The sequence below is a fragment of the Protopterus annectens genome, chromosome 3.part0 (assembly GCF_019279795.1).
Source record: "Protopterus annectens isolate FY-2018-M chromosome 3.part0, PAN1.0, whole genome shotgun sequence".
NCBI lineage: Eukaryota > Metazoa > Chordata > Ceratodontiformes > Protopteridae > Protopterus > Protopterus annectens.
In genome coordinates this window covers 429,647,587-429,670,956 of record NC_056731.1, presented here as the reverse complement: position 1 = coordinate 429,670,956, position 23,370 = coordinate 429,647,587, and the positions used below count along the sequence as shown (strand labels likewise).

At 38.0% G+C, this 23,370-nt stretch overlaps 1 protein-coding gene and 2 non-coding genes across 4 annotated transcripts in view; 2 read left to right on the top strand and 1 right to left on the bottom strand.

Moving 5' to 3' along the window:
* Window positions 1–16,942, bottom strand: part of SEMA5A (semaphorin 5A) — a 2,688,572-nt gene extending 2,671,630 nt beyond the window's left edge. For both annotated transcript variants that reach the window (XM_044064865.1, XM_044064863.1), the window contains exon 1: window positions 16,699–16,942. The gene's annotated coding sequence lies outside the window, so the exon portion shown is untranslated. The remainder of the gene's footprint in view (window positions 1–16,698) is intronic.
* Window positions 16,943–19,877: 2,935 nt separating this feature from the next.
* On the top strand, window positions 19,878–19,945 carry LOC122797502. Its single transcript, XR_006364179.1, has one exon. It is a non-coding gene; the product is annotated as a small nucleolar RNA SNORD123 (small nucleolar RNA).
* Window positions 19,946–21,318: 1,373 nt separating this feature from the next.
* Window positions 21,319–21,386, top strand: LOC122797501. Its single transcript, XR_006364178.1, has one exon. It is a non-coding gene; the product is annotated as a small nucleolar RNA SNORD123 (small nucleolar RNA).
* Window positions 21,387–23,370: the final 1,984 nt, after the last annotated feature.

Below are 23,370 nucleotides of genomic sequence, written 5' to 3'. Positions count from 1 at the left end.
ATCTCATCATCACGAACATGGGAGCACAATGTTCAACACCGAAGTATACCCTCACTGGTGAGATCAGATCACAAACTAATCTCGCTGGAGGTCCTCATCCCACCCCCACCTGAAATAAAAAAGACCACAGTAAAGAACTTCTCAAAAGCCGACTTCACACTTCTAAAGACTAGTGTGGTCTCCTTTAAGGCCCCCAAGTCGGTGGAAAACAGTACTCAAACCGCTGAATCACTTACAAATGCCTTCTACCAGCACCTGCAGGACTGCATGGATAAGGCAATCCCAAGCAAAACAAAGACTCTTTGTACCAAAGGCAAGCGTCCAGTCTGGTGGACCCCAGCCATAAACAAACTCTACAACAAAAGAAGGAAGCTACTACAAGATAGAGCAAAATCCTTAAAAGGTAAGACACCCTTGATCACTATAAGTAAAAAACTAAGAGCTCTCATAAAATCATCCAAAGCAAATTTCGAGAGAAAAATAGCTAAAGACTCAAAAGACAATCATAAGGCCTTCTTTAGCTATGTTAGAAACCTGGGAGGAAACTCCCAGATATGCTCAGAACTAGTTCAAAATGATGTGAAGATTACTGATCCTACAGACATTGCCAACATACTGGCTGACAGGTTCAGTGCAAACTTCTCCCCTCCCAAAAGGAGAGATATCTATACCAAGCGATTGCAGCCCCCAAACATCTCCAGCGCCCAAGTGAGAACTGCTCTCTCCAAAGCAAAAACACAGCATCCATGGGACCTGATGGTGTCCCCGGCTGTGTGCTCCACGAACTCAATGAGGAATTAAACCCACAGCTAGGACAGCTGTTTAATCAAAGTCTTACCTCTGGATATGTACCCAGGAGTGGCGCACTGCAACTGTGGTCCCACTTCACAAAGGCGGTGCCTCCACCGACCCTGGAAATTACCGCCCATTAGCTTGACAAGCCTTATCTGCAAAGCCATGGAGAGGATCATAATGGACCTCATAAATAAAGACATAGGGAATTTGCAGACTTTGGATCCAACCCAGTTTGGCTTTGTCAAAGGCAGATCATGCCTTTTAAACTTGGTTGACTTTTTCGAAACAGTCACCAAAGCCATTGATGAGGGAAAGGCAGTCCATACAGCCTACCTCGATCTGGCTAAGGCCTTCGATACAATACCCCACTCAGGTATCATTGAAAAACTCATCAGCTTAAATGTTAACCCATACATCACAAGATGGGTTGCAAACTGGCTGAGTGACAGAACCCACAGGGTCAGAGTTGCTGGCGCCATGTCAGACTCAAAGCCTGTCACAAGTGGTGTCCCACAGGGCTCAGTCCTGGGCCCACTCTTGTTTGGCATCTACTTTTCCGAAGTACAAGCAAACACAGGAGGGTTATGGCTGACAAAGTTTGCAGATGACTGCAAACTGGGCGCCATAATAGAAAACACATCTGACACAGATTTCCTTCAGAAGGGTCTCACAGAAACGGATAACTGGTGCCAGAGCCACGGCCTAAAGTTAAATGCCAAAAAATGCATAGTCATACCCTTCGGGAAAACAAGGTTACCCCTAGCTACCAAATAGGTGGCAATCCACTGAGCACAGAAGAAGTTATCAGGGACCTGGGGACCCAGGTTGATAGTAGTCTGTCATTCGACACCCATGTAGCTAAAGTAGTTAGGAAGACCTTCTACATTGCCCACCTTATCATGAAGGGATTCTCATCTAGATCAAGGAAGGTCATAGTCTCCCTTTACTCATCACTCATCAGACCAATGATTGAGTACAATGCCCCATTCGGAATGTATCTGACCCGACACTTGCAGCAGCTGGAGAGGCCACAAAAGTTCCTCACCAAAAGGATAAAGGGTCTCAAAAATCTGTCCTATGCTGCCCGACTGAAAGAACTCCAGCTCTATTCAGTCGCTTACCGCTTGCTCAGAGGTGACCTTTGCCTAACATACAAGGCCATGTCAAACCCAGATTTGATGAATATGCTTCACCTCAAAAAATCTAGATCCATCAGAGCCACAAGGGCGGGAGACGTAAACCTCGACACGGCTATTAATAGGACGTGCTGGAGGGATAGATTCATCACCCAAAGACTCCCTATGCTGTGGAACAAAATCCCGGTACATGTGAGGCAGAGCACCTCGCTGGCCTTGTTCAAGAGAAATCTTGACCAATGGATGGGAGATCGCAGATATACCCCAGAGATTACCTCAGTGTCACTGCTCGACAGAGGCACAGCAAAATAATGGGTATAGTTCCCCATACTAAAGGGGTGGCGTAAGCCACAAAACAATGGGCTAGGCTTGTAAATGCCCTCGGGCAGATAGCCTAGTATGAACCTATGAACCTATATATATATATATATATATATATACATATACATATATATGTACACACACACATCAGCATTGGCATTAATTCCTTTGTTCCCATTTTGCAAATGGGGTTAGGATGTCACATCAAAAGTGATTATCATTTAAAGACAATGTACACACCGTTAAGTGGTTACTAACCATGTAGCTGAAATTAGAGCTAAAACAAGGTCCTAAAAATTTTCAACCGAAAGCCAAACAAAACAAATTACACAATGTTATGGAGTATACAACTCAAAATATTCAGTTAGCAATCCAAAAATCTAAGATTGTCAGTGAAATTGTAAATGCATAACATACAGGGAACTCTAGAACAGCCAAATGCCATAACAAAAATCAATATATTTTTTTCATAAAGTGGCAATTTCAAAAACAAAAAGAGTAAATATTAAACATGTAAAACATAGGCTATTTAAATTTTCTCACAAAATAAAAGTCAGAAACACTCAAACATCAACTGCCCTGTGGGAAACATACTGTAAACACGTTTACTTTCTTTTCATAGTAGCAACGTTAACTCTGCAATGAAATTTGTTATAAAAATGGCTGTTAGAGTGAACAGCACTTCACAGGTGCACCAAAAAATGTAGAAAATTTTGCAAACACACTGCAGTGAAGCTGCAACACAAATATATGAAGGCCTCAGTTTAATCTAGTAGGGATGAACCTGCATTAACAGTGTCAGCTATAAAAACTGAAAATACAAAAATGATAACATATAAAGGGTTACGATCAGGTCTTTGATCTTAGCCATGTTATTATGCGTTTCAGATATGGATACCAAGAAAATCACCCTGAGTATGAACCTCAGGAGATGAATCATGGTATTTGTGTTACGAACACATACTAACTGGCTATGATCAGTGAGAGCTATCTATAACTCATTGTAGTGCCTGGAGTTTTATCTACTCCACAAACTAGCTTTTAAAAAAGAGAAGAAAATTGAATGTGCTTTACTGGCTTTGAAAGCCAGTAAAGAACTTAGCAAGGTCTATGTATAGGCAGCAAGTAATATAATTGGAGGAAAAGTCAGGGGCAGTTTTTAAATACTGCTCTAATTTAAATTGGTGAGTTATAGACTGACATCTGTAAAGTTTCAATGACAGAAAATATGAAGTATCACGGACAGTTAAATGCGAAGTAATGTCTTGTGAGACCCATCACCTGACTGTAACAGTGCTTATGGGGTGTGTGTAGCAGAAGGTGCATTTCAGTTTTGTCCCCCCGGTTTTGGAGAGTAATCACAGTGTGCCATGGACAACAAGAAACAACAATAGTGCATTAAATACACACTAAAATAATAAATAGATTCAAACAACAAATACCCTTCTGTTACAATATTTATAAACATACCTCCTCAAAATGCAAGCATATTTTTCTGTAAATGACTTTTTGCAATGTGGCAGCTACTTCTTTCTGTTTTTATATCCCAAAACTGTTTCATTTTTATAACTGCAATGTACTTTTTTTTTTTTTTAATACAGCTATTGCTTTTCTTTCATTCCGTTACGTACTCCGTAATGATGTTTCCCTAACTGCACCTCTGACTGCATTTCCAAGACAATGACTGAAACATGTTCCTATGGATAAGTGCATTATTGTGTTATCAAATTCAAATAAAACAGTTTACAATTAAGTTGCAGGGCAACACATCTTAAAAAACTGAACCTCTAACTGTAGTTTTTACTTGCTTGTCAACCAATGTAGAAAGGAAACAATAGTGCCAAAGTTGAGGTGATGCTGAGATATGACCACTTCTGCTGTATGCAGTCACTTGGGTTTTGCCCTTATAACTATAAATAAGTGCGCAGAAGTATACCCCAGGTCTACTATAAGCTCCCACGTTTTATGTGCTCAAAGACAGCTATCTCACAGCCAGAAAGTTGGCTATCTTCTAGCTCATATGACCAGCTGCTCATGCTCAAACCTGACTACATGTTTGAGCGAGGTGTGGCAACTGTGCAGAGAGGATGGGGCTGCCACACCACAACACAGTAGCCAAATTCGAGCAAGGTAAGTCTGGCACCAGTGGGGAGGGAGTGCAGTTTACGGATTCAGGTAGTGAGCAGGAGGGGGATACAAGTTTAAGAAAGGGGAGCTTTAGGTTTAGGGAGTAGAATGTTAATTTAGGGATAGGGATTGATGGAAGAATTTAAAGCTAGTGAAGGGAGTGAATATTATGGTTAGGGTTAGGGACTTGGCAGTTTTAGGGTAAGAGTTTGGGTTCTGGTAGGGCTATGTAGTTCAGTGGGATTGGGTAGTTGCAGGGTTAGTAAATTAACTAGGACTGGGCTAGTGGGAGTTAGGGTACTTGCCATTTAGAACAGGTGTGCCTCAACCTACTAGTATGTGAGTATTTGCAGTAGAGCTGTACATCCCTGCATAATTTACACATTTGTCATGTATTCTTTTTATATTAACACACCACATGCAATACAAGCTGAATGCAACAATGAATTTCAACCCTACTTTTGCAGTCAGAAATGTCTTAACGTTTTTGTATTCTTTCCCAAACTGCAAATTGAAATAGAAAGCCACTCTGCAAACTCAGACTGTAGCTTCACTTAAAGCTAGCAAACATATCTTTCTTTTACATATAACAGAAACATTTGATAAACTAGATAAATAGTTAAAATTCCAGTATGCATGGCAATGTATCTATGTCTAAAACCCAAATGTTCTTATCTGTAGCACAGAGTAGCCCCTGTGTAAAATGGTAATTCAATGAAAAAAAAATAAAATATACAAATGTCCTCTGACTGACTGAAGGAATTGATTGTAGTACCAGGCCCTGCAGACAGCCATGGTAATTTATCAATCACATCTAATAACTAACTGTTTCAGTTTCATATGGATTGGCAGTGTCAGGAAACTGCTGCCCTTCGGCTGACTTATTTGTGAAGAGAATACCAATAAATATTGGTAGTTGCACCACTACTCCCCTGTATGACATTGCTGGTAACTCTGAGTGCACCGTGCATTGTACTGTAGCGTGTACATAAACCTTACAATATACACTCCCTGAAAGCACACTACATTTTAACAATAAAATAAATACTTTGCTCCTGAAGGATTACTATGACAACCAGGTCAGCAGCACTGCTTCAGCATGGCAATACACAGACAGCATTTGAAACTACAGCAGTATTTGTAAAATACCATACACTGACTGTCACTGAGTCACTCCACACCTCTCTCTCTGCTATTGAACATATAACAGTTAAGCTAAAATAGTAGGCCTCGTTAGAAAATATGGAAACTATGTCTTGAAGTGATAATATAGTGTTTAACTTCTTCTCTTGGCTGGCAGTAAAAACGCTTAGCTAATTAGTTGAATTTTTTTTCTCTTCTTTCTCTCTTTTGTTAACCAGGAAAGCCTGCTGGGTACAGCTGCAGCTTTTCAATGGCAACTCAAGTAGGGGTACAGCCAAGATTTTTGAACTGTCTACCAGTTTCCAGAAAGAAGTGTTTCCTACCAGCATGGATACTGCATATTACTGGACTGCATACCTTTTCTTTATTGAAACCAAAGCTTACAAACATGGGGTAAGCCAAAAAGGGGAAAAACAGCTGTTAAAAATATTTGATTTATTAAAATAAAACCAGTGTAAATGCACAATATGTTTTTAAGTTTAAGTTCTGATGCATCTCATTGCACAAAACAAATTGTGTAAAAAAGTGTACATCATGCAATGCCTGGCTATGTCTTTAACCCCAAGACTACTCTCTGGTTATGTGATTTGTTTAGAGCAAGAGATAGCAAGAGTAGAATTGGGGAATCAGACTGAGGGCCACAAGATGACAATCACTGCAGTCCACAGCTTTTTCTGATTGCTGTAATATTCATTCGTATAGTGTACGACTTGAGCAAGGCATTTCACCTGCAGGAATATCTTCATCTCAGACAAAATACACATAAGCCATGAGTCTTATGAAACGCAGCTTCCTTTTGCCAGATGTGAGGCAATCATTACTCACATATTAAAGCAAAACAGAAAAGCAATGTTTTCTCTGCACTTCTATCTTATACAGCTGCACTGTGCACTTGGTTCATTTATTTTCTATACCGTTACTTCCTGTGTTGCTCAGTTTGCAACACCCTTGCAACTTTTTTAACAATGATTCTCTTTCCCAAATAAAGTCTGTTCAGACCTCAAACAGACATTAGCTTATATTACACACCAGCTTAGACATTTTAAGTTATGTTAGTCAAGCTTTGAAATAATTAAAGTCTAATAACGTCAAGGACAATTAACAGCAAAGTGTGAAAGAACTGAAAATATTATTTTGTACCAGATATCAGAATCAGATGTGCTGTACAAGGCGTACAGTACACTTTACATCACTGACTTTAAACTTCAGGTGAAGCAGAATCTTTCTCCTAATGCAGATACCATCCTTCTTACCTTGTAGTGAAACAAACAGCAATGTGGTAGAACTGCAACACCTTAGACATGGCTTCATAAATCAGCAACAGTTGTAACAGACAATTCTGCATGTTATTCTTCTTAATGATATTTTCACTGCAGAAGGGAATAATTATCCTTACCGTCAAAAATAACAGGGCTTAGCTTAGGCATATATATTTATAAAAGGGCACAGCTTTTCAATGTGTATGACTGGTAAAGCCTGTCAACCTCTAAAAGCTACCCACTTCAAATACTTCCTATATAAATATATATATATATATATATATATATATATATATATATATATATAAATATATATATATATATATATATATATATACATACACACTCACACACACACATATATATATATATGTATATATATATATATATATATATATATATATATATATATATATATATATATTTATATATACATATATATATATATATATATATATATATATATATGTATATATAAAATATACACACACGCATGCACGCACACACACACACACACACACACACACACACACACACATATATATATATATATGTATATATATATATATTTTTTTTTTTTTTATTAACCGGGATGGTCCAACTGGATGAGGTCCATTTTCAGCAGAGGCCCTGGGAGAAAAGCTCCACTTACATCAAAAATAGCACATTACAGTAATACTTACATCAAAAATGGCATATTACAGCAAAACTAATATTATACAGAGTGTATACAAAAAACATTTGGTTCTACTATCAGTATCCAGTGAGAGATGGAAAAAACAGTACAGAGCATTCAAATAGCACATTACAGCAATACTTACATGAAAATGGCACATTACAGCCATACTAATATTATACAAGGTGTAGAAAAAGTATTTGTTCTACTAGTAGTATCTACTGGGAGATGGAAAACAATACAGGCAATTAAAATGAGCAAATATTTACATAGGTACATTCTGTTTGTAGTGAGAAACAGACAGAGATTACAACAACTATAACACTACTTTGTCAAAGGATAACAGTTGGAAGAACCATGCTTACTCGGCATGTACAAAAGAGAGAAAGAGATAGTGCAGAGGTAGCAAAGTTTAGAACTATGTGACACATGGACAGAGCCAAGAGCTTATGAGATGGGCCTTAAGGGCGTTTTTTTGTGAATTGAGTGGCATTTGATGTAGCAGTCACGGATATGGGGAGATTATTCCAAGTTTTAGCTATAATGTATGAAAATACAGCTTTGCCGGCTGTGTTATTAGCTGAGGTAATAGTGAGGAGTGATTTATTGGCAGAGCGGAGTGGACAATGTGGAGTGTAGTTAGTCAGTAACTGCTTTAGTGTGGGAGTTTTGTTAGGTTGTTTTAGGTGGTTGTATGACATGACAGGTTGGTGATAGCGAGTAGTAACTGTGGAAGTTCAAGCCACTGGAGCTCCCTAGGAGGCATGCAGTGATAGGTTCTGAATGGGGAATTTGTAGCAAACTTGGCAATTTTGTTATAGCCGGACTCAGGTTTGTCTAGTTCAGATTTCCTGATATAAGTGAGAATAGGGGCTGCATACATTAGTGTAGAAAGAAGGCGGGTTTGAGCTAGGGTAACTTTAGCCTGCTCTGATAGAATGTTTTTTTGTCTGTATAAGGAACCCATTTTTTATGTACCTTTTTATAGTTTGAGAGATATGGATGTCAAAGTGGAGATTGTTGTCTATTTCGACACCAAGGAGCTTGGTGTGGATGGAGGGCTATATGACGGTACCATTATTGGAAGAGATAGAAAAGGAAAGTGGAGAAGTTTTTGATTTCTTTGGGGTGAATATAAGTAGTTTTGTTTTGTTAGGATTTAAGATGAGTTGAATATTAGTGATCCACCTTTCTACTGAGGCAAAAGATTCCTGGGTGAGCTGCTGTAGGATGGTGAGAGATGGGGCTGAGCAGATTAGGGTGGAATCATCTGCATACTGGATTAGTGAGGCCTGCAGGGTAGAGGCATGAAGGTTGTTAGTGAAGATAGAAAAGAGTAGTGGGCCCAATATGGAGCCTTGGTGTAGAGTAGAGGTGATAAAACTCCTTGACACTGTACAGCTTGTTGGCGTTCTGATAGGTAATTTTTAAACCAAGTAATAGTGTAGGGGGTGAAGGCTAAAGAGGCTAGAGTATCTATTAGTATGGAGTGAGAAACCATGTCAAATGCTTTTGAAAGGTCAAGGAATATAGCAGATACAAATCGCTTGTTATTCCTATGCTGGTTAACCAGGTTTGTGAAGGAGAGAAGGGCTATGGTTGTACTATGGTGTGAGCGGAAACAATGTTGTGTTGTTGTGAGAGGAGATTGTTCGAGTTTAGGAAATGCATGACTTGAGAGTGTATGCATTTCTCTACTATATTTGATAAAGGAGACAAGATGGCAATGGGGCAGTAGTTGGAGAAATCATAAGAGGTGCCACCCTTGTGAAGGGGAATAATGTAAGAGATTTTCCACAGACGTGGGATATATGATTCCTGTATACAGCGGTTGATAAGGATTGAGACTGGGTAGCATATGGAGTCGGCAGCCATTTTTAGGAAATGTGCTGGTAGACCATCTGCTGCAAGAGTAGTGGGTTTCAGTTTTAAGAGGTATTTCTTTATTGTAGAGGTTGGGACAGGTGAGAAGCTAAGGGGAGAAGAGTTCTTGGGGGCTGTTGGCATAGGTGTGTAGCTATTTCTGGATAGTTGAGTAGACGGAGAAGTAATGGATTCAGTAAAGTGTTGGTTGAATTTGGAGGCTATATCACTATCTGTATTTGTGGAGGTTGAAGTGGGAGTGGGTGTGGTGGTTTTACCCAGCTTTAGTAGGGAGTTAATTGCATGCCAGAACTTTTGAGGGTTGTTGGAGTATTTTTTTTTTTTGGCTATTTAGGTAGTAGTAGTTCTGTTTATCAAGCTTAGTTTGCTGTTTAGCCTGGTTCCTAAGGTGTTGATAGTTTTGTTTAGAAAGACTTGTGTTGTCTTTCTTCCATGTTTTCCATGCTTTATCTCTGGATTTTAATAGGGTTCTAATGGACTTAGTAAGCCATGGAGCAGAGCGAAGTTTAGCTCTAATTGTTCTTACGGGGGCTATTAGGTCAATGACCTTAGTGAAAGTAGACCTTGAGGCTACAGAGCCAATCTATTGTGATTTTCCAGAGTTTTGCCAAAGGTAAGGTATTATAAGGGGCAAGATAGGCTGATTTCCTACACCTTGGCTTTAAATTTTAAAGTTTATACAGTGCACGTGTATGTATGTATGGGTGCTATGGTTTTGGTCGCAGCACACATTTGTCACGTGCTGCAATGTTTGGTCATTTTTGTCAGAGGTTACAGTGGTTAAATGTAAAAACAGTTTTAGGAATTATCCTCTTTCTCTGCAGTTGTGCAACCGTGGAGTTAGTGTGATTAATTTCAGGTGACATGGGGCACACACCCCTCCCACTGTTAGCATGGGTCCCTAGTGAAGGCTGGAGTAGGCCGGGTCCTCACCCCACATATCACTGGCAAATACCCATGCCCATTTGATGACATTAGTCGATATGACTGAATCAACTAGAGCTATATTTCTTTTATACTGTCGAGTGGCTAGCTCTACCATGGTCCACAGTCAGTTATCCATGTTCTCTTATCTTAAGGATACTGTGTCTCAATGTAGGTGCCTAAAGCAGTTGGTCTATATAATTGTTCCACCTATAGGGCACCACGTACAGCCTGTGCTGCTGCCCACAGCTTCATTCTTTGGTGAGTGTGAGATGAAAACACTAAGCATTTTTTTTTCAGATGTGGTTGGAACCCACAGACAGAATATGCAAACTCCAGAGAGGCATTGTACATGGGAAGACCTTGAGCATTATGCCAAATGGTCTCTACACATACACACAGACACACACACACACACACACACACACACACATCATCTCCAAGATTACATAAACCTGGAGAAGAGGGAGAAAGTGATCATTTGCAACAGGATGATGACTTTCAGAGAAGATGTTTCGAGTGTTGATTAATTGGCCAGTGACAGACATTAGGTTTCATGAGAAAAACAAGCAAGCTGCACAGGAATGATATGGAGCAGGAACCAAAGATGGAATCTACTATGACTAACTGTATTTCATTAAATGTATATGTGATTAATATCGCCAAAAAATGTAAACCTTCAAAACACTGCATATCCAAATATCCAAACAGTGGCACTTATCTCCCAGTACTTCTGATCTGTGTATATGAACATCTATATGTACGTGTATATGCATATGTGAATATATATATATATATATATATATATATATATATATATATATATATATATATATGCATATGTGTGTGTCTGTGTGTGTCTGTGTGTATATATATATATATATATATATATATATATATATATATATATATATATATATATTACGGTCACCACAGTGGATCATCTGTCCGCTCATGATATATATATATATATATATATATATATATATATATATATATATGTGTGTATATATATATATATATATATATATATATATATATATATATATATAAAATGTAGTATGCAGTAGAGTGATTTAGATATATAGAGATAGAGACAGATATGTACATATGGATATATATCAGCTTCAGGTTGTACAACCTCTGAGAAAAAAGGGAAAAGGTAAAAAACTAAAATGAAACTAGCATTTTACCTCTTCTCTAAGTACAACAAAATCAAAACTGAAAGCACAGCATCTGTGACCCAGCCATTTCCAATGAAATGTACCATTAACTGCAGAAACACATAATCTTTCTCAAGCTACATTGTGTGACGTGTGGAAATGCTACTCTGTTAATAGAATGTTTCCTGACAATGATGCAACACTGGGATGGATATAAGTGTCCATTTAATATTTAGGGTATTTCATCTGCAACATTCCCATGAAAGCCAAACACAAATGCATTTTGTTTCTGACTGCCTAATCTGAATAAGAAACTCAATACATTATATTATTCATGTGTATTCATATTGTGAAGTTAGGTCATACCCCCCAATATGTTGTATTTTTCGGCTTTTCCCGGTTAGGGGGTCGCCGATTGGCAGCAGATTTTCACGTGCCGAGTTGCCAGCCCTGACGCACAACCTTCAACGAAGGTATGCCCATTCACGCATGTCTCCACACAGAAGACGCTTTAGCTAAGAATCGAACAGGACAACGTCTTACTGTGAGGCGACAACGCTACCGCAGCACCACCACCGCAGTTATTATTCTAAATTGTTTATTATTATTATTGTTTTTATTATTATTTTTTTTTATTTTATTTTTTTATTTTATTTTTGTAATTATTATTTTTTCTTTGTATCATTCTGCCGATTATTACACTCTTAATCAGTAACCATTTCAAATTTATTCAGTGATATTAGCTTATTTCAATTACTGTCTTCACTGTATATTGTTCATCTTGTTCCAGTACTGGTATTTACAAATGTGTAATAATGACATAACCTACCTGCAGCCTAGTACTGATAATCAAATGATTGAACTGTATCTGTATGAGGTCATGCTAGAAATCAGACAGGATAATCAGACACATGACTAACTGCAATCCTTCAAAAAACTGTGTCCAGTCTCACTGTAATACCTTCTGGGAATCCTAAGGCATGAAAAGTAACAAAATAGGCAGCACTGAACAAGAGTGTAAAAGTACCTCCCTCCTAAGAAAAACAAGAGATTGACGAACATGTTTAAATGCCTGTGTAAATAGAAGACCTTCACTGACCCTGCACTCACATAGTGTCATTTCTCACCATAGCTCTCAGCCTCTTAGCACAAGAAGCCTGGACAAAACCTGAAGGGACAAAGGCTTAAAATCGGGGACAGATTTTAAATATTACTCTTATAAGCTTAGAAAGTTGCAAGAATAACAGATTTTGCATCAGCATACATTTCTGAAAGATATAAAAGTCTGAAACTCAAATGTCTGTCATCATTTATTGGCTTTAATCCTCAATGACTTGCCAGCAAAAAAGAAAAAAAAAAAAAACACAAAATTTTATGAGGAACAGACCAAAACGATGAAACAAAAATCTGGAAAGTTGCCTGCTATGTTTCCCACCAACCCTGACAAGACAAAAGCAGAAAACAATGAGACTGCATCTTAAGTTTGGTAATAAAGTTAAACAACTTTTTTTTTTCCTTTTTTATTTATTTATTTTTTTGCACTGGCTAAATAAAGTATGATCTGTTAACAGAAAATTAAAATAGTGAAGTTAAAAAATCTAGAAATAAAATGAGCAGTTAACATCGTTGGGGTAAATTCCGTTTCCTGATAGTATCCCCTTGTTTATCAGTAGTAAAATTACTTGATTATTTTTATGAACTCTGATGAGCTATTTAAGTTGTGAAATGAAATTCGATCAGAAATGAACAAAGGCTATGGATTGGGAAGAGCGTTCTTGAGTTAAAAACACAGGTAAAAAAATCTACGGGAGGACAACCCACTCTGCACCCACATATGGAAGGTGCACCCCCATACATCCGTTTCTCATACCAACACGACGAGAAAGAGGAAATGGGTACCGTCAAGTCGTCCATCTGGAGAACAGCCAGTCGGTCGCTCGCTAGTACTAGTCAGAGCAAATTAATGTTCCTCACTAGTTTACAAAAACAATTCTGTTTCACATTACTTCCATTGGTGATTTTTCAATGTATTTTTTATTGAACATCATTTAAGCTATTCCTTGCTTACAGATGTTACCCATTATGACAGGTACCTTTTGTTATACGTGTGAATCCATTATTTTATGCTGTTAATATAATAGGTCGTGTCGAAAAGAGTAATTGAGGTCCAGTCCACCTATTTGTTCAAAATAAATAAACACATACACACATACATATATAAACGCATACATACATACATGCTCTGCGATGGGACTGCTATGCTACGTTGCCTCGGTGAATCTAACTAGTGGCACCATATAGTCATCAAGTTACAGAAAACAGTAAGAGATGAACAGTTCAGCAACTGGCACTGCAACAAACCTGTCATCTGTTACACCTTACAAGGTACGTCACTAATTTTAGCTGCCTGAAACTTTCTGTATTGCAGAAATACTGTTTTTTCTTACTGCCCAATGATATTTAAGTACAGGCCATGATGCTCTACAGTCCACATACAGGCAGTATAAAGTCTCATTTCCTTTATTCTAAGTCGTGTTTTACATGTCTGTTGTGGAGATGTATCAGTTATATGTCCAAGGCACACATTTTGGCAGTACATACGGAGATCGCTTTTACTTCCTATTTGATGGGGGGGGGGGGGGTCAGTTGACCTTTAAGATAGCACCCGGGGTCGTCGTACCTTTCAGCTGTACCGAATTACGCATCTCATTTTGATCCGTTCATCATAAAATTTGCCATTTTCTTGTAAATCATCTCTAATTAAAGTCGCTAAATATTATTGACACATCAGTCTCAGACTTCATATGACTCAGACAATGAAAGTTAATATCAAACCTGTTATTTTAGCAACTTTCTAAGATTACAAGTATAATACTTAATATCTGTTCCTAATAGGGGCCTTCGCCCCATTATGTTAGCTGTCCAGAATTATGGCAGCAAGTAGAATACACATGAAGGCAAATGTAACTACATTCTGGACTGGTGACAATAGCTATAACCGTTAGAAGAAAACACAGGCGGGAAATAAGCATTGCTGTATTACGACCACCTTCAGCCTGGTGAGCTGCACCTGGGATTATATGGGCAAAGGAGCCCCCTACCCACTGAGACCCTTTCCATTACAAGCAGACTGCTTCACATAAGGGAATAAGTCTATACAGATTTGGTATTAATATGTTAAACTCGCAACATATTAGGTGTGATATACCCAAGTTAAACACTCACAGCTGACATGATGCAGTTTGTACAGTCACCCCACATGGAGCAAAGCCTGTAATCTAAACATTAGAAGTAAAGGATTGCATGAGAACGACATACAGATGCACAAATGAAAATCCAGAGAGGATGGTTTCATGCTTATTCTGTACAGCATCGATCCCCCTTCCCAAATGCACAGATCACACTATGTGGAAATTGCTGTGGAGGTTTGCTTATGTGCCAAAAAATCGTACTACCAGGGCATGGCGAGGTAAAAAAAAAGAAGCCTCGTGGATACTCATATGTGTCAAGTACTTCTTACAAAAATCCCACATTCCGATGCACTTGACACACCGGTGCACAACATTTTGGTGAATAAAAAGTCACATACAACCCAGCAGTACGGAGCGGGAGCTAAAAGGAAAGAACTGAGCGTTGATACTTTAATATGTCCAGCTAGTGTCGATCGATCACAACACACAGTCCTCATTCCTTTAACAACCCCATCCAACACACACACACATTTCAATTTCAAGGTTTAGTTGGTGGAATGCAGTTGCTCAACCACTTAGAGCAACATATCTGGACAAAGCATGCAATAAATAATAGTGGGAGGGGGGCGGGGAACAGACCCAAGTATAGGGACATTTTAAAATATTTATTTTATAAACTTAGAAAGTTGACAGAATAACTGTTTTTTTCCATTAGCATGAATTCTCTTAAGGGCATAAAGTCTAAAACTTAAATGCCCATCATTATTTTCTTAACTCCTAAACTTAAGCTACATGCTGCTTTAAAATTTCTTATTAGCATATTCTTGTCAAACCACTACTTCTTACATCCCAAACTTAAATGTTACTCATCCTGCTTGCTTAATTATTGTATAACTTGATAATTACAGTAATGATGACTGCATCCACCTAAATAATTCTTGTGTTTTCCTTTTTTCTCTAATATTGAATGTCAAATTGCTATTGTAATAAGTTCTGGAGCTTTTCTCCCCGGGCCTCCGCTGAAAAGGGGCTTTTGCTCAGTGAGACACTCCCGGCCAACAAATGTAAAACAAACAAACAAATAAATGTGCCAGAAAACCAAAAACTGATGAGGAGCAAACCAAAAATCCAAGCCAAAAATATGGACGTTCTTCAAACATCTGGACAGTTAAGAGGTATACCTACGCCCCCTTGTGGCAGCATCAACCCCCACCACACACAGAAAAGCATCCAGTTTTCCAAATGATACAGTTAGGAGAGGGTACGCAGCAGTACACAATCCACTAACAAAAGTAGAGCAATCCCCTGCATTCCCCCACTTTTTGCTGCTGCTGAACCCTTGGTCATCAGCATTATAAATATTCTGCAAAGGAGCGGTCTTTGCATCTCTTGTCCACATTACTGAATATAACATTTCACTAAGTGTAAACTCAGTCCAGTTGTCTTTTCAACAGCCCCATTTAAGACATATTTAATTAATAATATCCATTTCATGTTTACAACACAGACTGAATTCTGCTACTTTTGTAGTTCTGGGTTTTCACAGAAGTCTGCCTTGACAAAACCCGTTCTTTGACACAAATAATTCAGAACATTAAAAAAATGGAAATGCGATTTTAATAAATCAGACTAATTTTATTCAAAGAATTCCTGCTCCAAAGGGGAGTCGACCCCCACCCAACACACACACACTTACTCATGCGTGCACATCGCCTAGCTCCATGCAGTACAGTAAACTTTGCAATAGCTCTTGTAACCGTCTTTATATGGCAGCACCTTTTCACCACAAATGCACTACACTTGCAAGCCGCAGTCTTAATGGAGGGAAGCCCTTTGTTTGTATTTTCTTATACTACTCTCGTTTTCAATATTATCAGTATAATTACACAACTGTTCTGCAGTTTAACATACTTGCAACTGACTTGCAACCTCCAGCACACCAAAGGCTCCCCACCACCACCTGTCTCCAAGGTTTATATAAGAGAAGCCCTTGCCTCCCCCAAAAATGCCACATCTCCCAAGCAGGACAGGATGCAGCCAACGTACCACATTTACTGAGATGCAGAAAATTGATCTTACCTGGAGCTGCCCCGAGTCATTAAGCTCTGAAGTACTGTAGCTCTTTTAGTTAAGAATGCATGCTTGCAAATACAGAGTGCAATTTTATTTTACAGGTATTCCACACAAAGTTGCACAAATGAGAGATAATCCAGTTTTATTGAAGCTAGCAGCAGCTGTGGTGTGCTGCAGCGGTTCTGCGTTTAGCCTGGTCCCATTACTACTACTACTATGCTAAACCACACACGGTGCCTGCCTCCCTCACCGCTCCTCTCCTCCCTCCCTGCGTCCCGTTTCCCAAAGCCTCCTTGGTGCCGCCTTTGAAATCTGAGCACAAACCTGCACTTCTACTACTCCAAATGGAATCGCCCGCAGGAGGGTAGTCAGAAGTGATATCAAATATATATACATGAGTAAGGGCTAGCAATACCTCGTCTGAGCATGAAGAATATTATGTACAAGTAGTGTAATACAGCTATTTGTAAATACTAGGCATCTGATTTTTGTTTTATTTAAGAAAAGATACGATAAGTATGAAGGTTCCCCTAAATCTGCCATTGGTTTACCCCAACACCCGAAGTAGTTTCCCTAGAATACAAAAATCAACTTCTTATACGTGGCATTTGGATCGTGAAAGCATTGCAGTCGTTGCTTAAGGTAATGTATATTATTTTATTTTTATTTGTTACGAAGTTTAAATAAACTGAGCTAAACTGAATTTAGGCACATCAAAACGATGTAATGGAATTAGAATAATTATGCCTGTCCACTAGCATATTTAAAAAAAAGCAAAAGCTAAGTTAGGTGCAGTGACACTAGTACGAACATTCGTTTATCTTATTTAAAACCTGCCATCCATGGTAAACTGTTCTGTTGTATTTGTGTAGACAGATAACAATAGTCTTGAAATTGTTGTAAACAAACTTTAATTTGTGAATTACGTGCTTTCTTTTCTGTATCTAACTTTTCCAGAGGAGTAATATTGCTCTACTATATATTTTTGTACATATAGGATTAGCCTCTGGATGATACAGGCATACTCTATGCAGTACCTTTTAGAATAATCTTCTAGGCTAGGTGTTTAACTTTAACAGTCTAAAGTTCCTCTTCAAAAAGTTTATTTTTGCTGTACTTTCTTTCTAGTTAGATTATGTTCTGCAAGGATAGGTGAGTCTAAGAAATATTCTTCCTTGAGAGGGAATGAAAGCATAGTTTATCCTTGTTAGACTAATGGTCGGTCAAAAGGCATTGGAAAAGGAGTAGGTAGGCAGGTATGCTGAATTAGAAACAACCTGCAGGAAAGTATCTGGACACTGGTTTTGGTAAGGCGTGGGGGCTGAGTGACAGTGAAAGGGGAGGGGCTGGAATGCGACTGAACACTCTTAACGTCTTGAAAAGTAAGTACTAGTGGCAAGATCCTGTCTTATTTATGTGGATCTCAAGTTCCATCTGCACCCCACCCTTGTAAAAGTAGGTATAATTGGAGGAGTAACCTAGAAAGTAGTGATATGTGGTAACTACATTGGTGGCTGAGAAGGAATTTATCACTTTTCCATCCAAGTGTCCATCCATCCTCAACCCCTTATTCCCATTTTGCACATGAGGTCGTGGTGTCACTTCAACTGTGACAGTCATCTCGAGCCAAGGTTTGCACCACCGGGTGGTTAGCCCTGCTGTGGTAGTTCATCTGTACCACTCAGTTGCATCTACAGCCAATACATTTTTCAAAAGATAGTTACAGTGATGCATTATAAAGTACAGTTTAGTAGACTTGGAAGAAAATATGTGACTGGATGCAAGGAAACTGTGCTTCTATAGCTGTTCCTCAAGAGTGGGAGGAGGTTAGACTTAGTGCCTAAATCAAGATGTGAAATTACATGAGATGTAGAGTTTTTTTATTGGAGACACCATAGTGTGGGCCCTAGATAACAACTCTCCTCTGTGCTCCAATACAAAGATGACAATGGTGTTTGGCAAGGTGGCTCCATCTTGGGTCTACATATCACATTGTTTCGTTCCAAGCCGACATATTTGTAAAAAACTTTATGATTTGGTAGTAAACATTTAGATGGTGCCACTTCATGCAGCATGTGTTTGTTTATCACTTCTCTTGAGGGTTGTTGGAAAACATAACAGGTGTAGAGATAAGTGGTATAGAACATTTAGCAATTAATATATGGAAATGTGACAGTGAGCTTTGCATAAAATACCAAATGATTTGGTGTTGTTTTCTGAATTTTGGTATAACCAGTCATTTGTGTATGCCATTATTACTCAAGGCATGTTAGATAATACATTCAGACCCAATTTTACACATTAAAATTGGAGCTAGATGCAAGTGTTCAGGAAACATAAACAGACATAGTATATACCTGGGCATGTCACAACAAAAAATCAAAATATTGATGTGTGCAGACACTGCTGGGCATACATGTGAGCGCACACACACACACACACACACACACACACACACACACACACACACACGCACGCACGCACGCACACACACACGCACACACACACACACACACACACTAGCTGTCAAATTATATATATGCACACACACTAGGCTATCAGTTTGAAGACTATTACAAGGTTAGGCAATAACCAGAGGTCAGAATATAACCTAATACCTTGTTTCTATGAGATAAAGACCTTAACTGTCATGGTAACTCTGCCCCCTCTTGATCTGTGACTGGAGATTAAAAAGGATCCATGTAGGTCAGATGACCCACCCTACCAACACACAGCACATGATAGGCCGACTCATCCTTCTCTTCCTTCTCTGTTGTTGGGTGTTTGGAGCAGACATGCAACTTTTGGCACCCTTCTAGATTGCGTTTGCTCATTTGTCTTTTATTTCAATGTATAATGATCTTATTTAACTGTTGGAAGCGTTAATGAATATAATATATATATATTGTAGTATTGTATTAACAATTGTAAAAATAATAAAGATTTATTATTGGAAAAAAAAAAAAGAGATACAAACTTTTTTAATGGAGATGCATTGTGTAAAATGCATTCTCAACAGTCAGTTTTATATCAACATCACATTCTGTCTACCATTCTCTGCTCACTTTCATTGCTGGCTGACTTGTCACACTTGCTTTGATTCATCTGGTATGTAAATATAATAAAATTAAGGTTTGTTCTAAGTGCAACATGTTCTGTAATTTTAGGGCTAGCTTGCTGATTTTTGTGAAAATGATGAGATTTGGGGGTCTGAATCACATGACGTGAAAAGCCATCCATTTCCTGATTCACTTTCACTAAATAGGAGAGTGAACAGAAGCTTCTTCTTCCTTCAATAATGGTTGCAATTTATTTTTATATCTCGTTGCAGAAACTGTCATTTGTCCACCCTGTGATGTTTGCAGACTCTGAGGTGTAAGAACGACATAGGAATGTGTTGGACATACCAGATTTAAGTCATTCTACAAAAGGTGCATCAGACCTGAGAGCCAGACGGACTGGAGCACATTTGACTGAACTGGAATGACAAAAATATTTATTTTCTTTCAAAATCATTGTTTTCAAATGTTATGTTTTCACTAGATGTCATTAGAAATATGTACAGTGTAGAATTAATAATATATATAATATACATCTAATCTTCTAACTTTTCTGATTATACTATACAGTGCTAACCTACTCCTGCATCTATTCTACACTCACAGCCTTTCCCTTGCAACTCCTCTTTCAACTTATTCCAAACTTTCAGCAAAAATACAGAAACCCTTGGCAATTAACTGCTCGGTAAAAAATAAACCGAATAACATACCGAAGCAGAAACACGGCTAAGTTATGATAGCATTTAAGTTAACAGAGATGGTGACATATAAAATCAGAGCAATATTTAATAGGATGGCTTTTCATGATCTGAGGAAGCAATTTTATTGCGAAAGCACCTATCCTATTAAATATTGTACTGATTTTAGATGAGTCAGCTTCTCTGTTAACTTAAGTGCTATTATAACTTAGCCATGTTTCTGCTTTAGTATGTTATTACGTTTAGTCCAAACTTTGTTAATATTTAATTTCCAGCAATTTTTTTGTTTAAATTTTATACTCTGTAAATGACTCTAAGACCATATAGTTGCAAGATTTTATACTGCGTAAATGACTTTTTAATATTGTATAGTCTGCATGAAGCTGATGACTTCTTTGTTTTGTATGTTTCTCATTGTCACTGGAGCTTTTCTTCCCGGGCCTCCACTGAAAATAGGAGCTTCTAGGCCCAGTGGACTTCCCCGGTCATCAAACTGAAATTAATAAATAATAAGCTAGGCCTAACTATATTCATATATTTACAGCGCTTTAGGGCTTAAAAAATATCGCTGTTAAAGAACATTTGCTAAAATGAAAGTACATCATTACTACTGTTTATCAAGTATTTCTTCCTGCAATATTTTTATTAGGTGATAATTTAAAAAAATCACATTATTTGATTTATGTTGTCAGTATGTTTCTATTAATGAAATTGTGAAGAAGGTATAACATCTACATACTTGTATAACATAACAGGAATTGAAAAAAAAAAGAAAAATCATAAGTGGTTGCTTGTGTAAAATGTTATGCTGTCTGTATCATAATTTGCTGTGGAGCTAAATACATTTCAATGATTCATCTGTTATATTCTGTGAATATGATGAGATTTGGGGCACTGATTCACATGACGTGAAAAGCCATCCATTTCCTGATTCACAGTATTTTGGACAGACTACTTAAAGTGAGACATTTTGTCTATAATGATTATTATTTTTTTCCTTTTCTTTGCTTAGTAGGTACGTACAGTTCCTGCCTACCAACTGATATCTCTTGATTGATAGAACTACTTTTATAAAACTAAGAGGATTGACAAATGAATCTGTAGATGAGAAACATCCTCTTAACCTAGGTTTTTACTTCATGATAAATAGCTCATGTAGTGTTTAACAATGTCCCCATGATCATTGTTTAAAGGAATCAGTTTTAAAGAGTTTGTAGCATGCCTCCATTTGATAAGACCTAGATGTGTGCAGCCTTAAGTAAATCCTGTCTGTATCAGAGTTCAGAGAACCTTGTATGTTATCTTCAAATTTCCTCTTTTTTATCTTCTGTAATTCCTTTCCTTAAAAAGAGTAAAGAGGTATGTAGGCAATAAAAAATGTATAACCAAATAAGAAGAGTAACAGAAAACAACTGTAAGGTTAAACGTTTTCTGCACTTCATCATTGACCTCTATCTAGGTAAAAATCTGATTTCTGTTTCAAAGATCTGCTTCATGATTTTTACAGATAATATTAGTGAGGCTAAAAAAAAGTCTTTCGGCTTTTCCCGGTTAGGGGTTGCCACAGCAGAACTTCGGTCCACTAATAATTGGCAGTGGATTTTTACAGTGCCGAGTTGCCAGCCCAACACCCAACCTTCAAAGAAGGCACACCCATTCAGGCACGCACCTACCTGCATGTATTTAGATGTCACTCGACCATGGGGAGGACATGCAGACTCCACACAGAAGGCGCTCCAGCCAAGAATCGAATGGGAGAACCTCTTGCTGTGAGGTGACAACGCTAACTGCTGCACCACCACTGCCATTATTAGTGATGCTAATTGGACAATAATTTCTTGAGTCAGTTACAACACTGCGTGTGTGTAGAGGCACCACAACTACTGTTCCCTAGGGCTAAGGCACATACCCTGTGGAGAAGCTGTGATTCAAAAGTTTAATGATGGATTCAGCACACTGTGTTCTAAAATCAGGCAGACTGATACATCATCTATGTCCATGGAATTGTTATTTTGTTGTTTTGGTAATAGCTTCCAGGATCTGGACCATAGTGATAATGGGAGGAGCAATATTAAAATAATCAAGGGACGGGATGATGGGATGTTAGTGAGGGGAAAAATTTAAGCTAAATTTGTCAGTCGAGATATTTGCCATTGCTTTGATATCAAAGTAGTCGGGGACATTTACACTTAATTTAATGCAGTATTAGACATTGTTTCCAATACTCTTAATATACTAAAACAATGAGTAAAAAGGTCACACAGAAAAAACAATCAGTAAAAACCAAAAGAAAAATCTAGTATGGCTAGACTTTCCACTGTGTGATTCCTTAAACCTCTTGTATTAGAGGCAACATGGGATATATGCAGATGACCCTATAAGGACATCAGGTATATGGCAGTTCTGAATGTCCATGACTTTTTTCTTTTTAAGTCTATTAATGGACAAATTCAGGCCAATAAATTTGTATATATCCCATGTTGCCTCTAATACAAGAGGTTTAAGGAATCACACAGTGGGAAGTCTAACCTTACTAGATTTTTCTTTTAATAATCCTAATATAGTTAAAACCCTAATTATTACCATTCAGAGTTAGCTACCTTCAGTTCATATTTAACCAAACTCTTCCTAGTGATTCATTTAACACCTCTGCAGACAGGCTTTTACTGCTCTTTCTGATTGGTGATAAAAGTGTTTTATGTGAACCGTGCCATTTTTTCCTCCTGTTATAAAGTTTGTTTATATGATAGTTTCAAGCTTTATCCTTGAATTTCTAGCCAAATTTAACTTATCTATACATTAGCAGAAGTGGCTGTAAAAATCATGGACAAATGTGGATTTACAGATCAGCACAGGATAAAGCACTTTTGGAATTCTTAAGACCCTCATATAGGGGTATAAGGTTATCTTTAGAGAGGTCA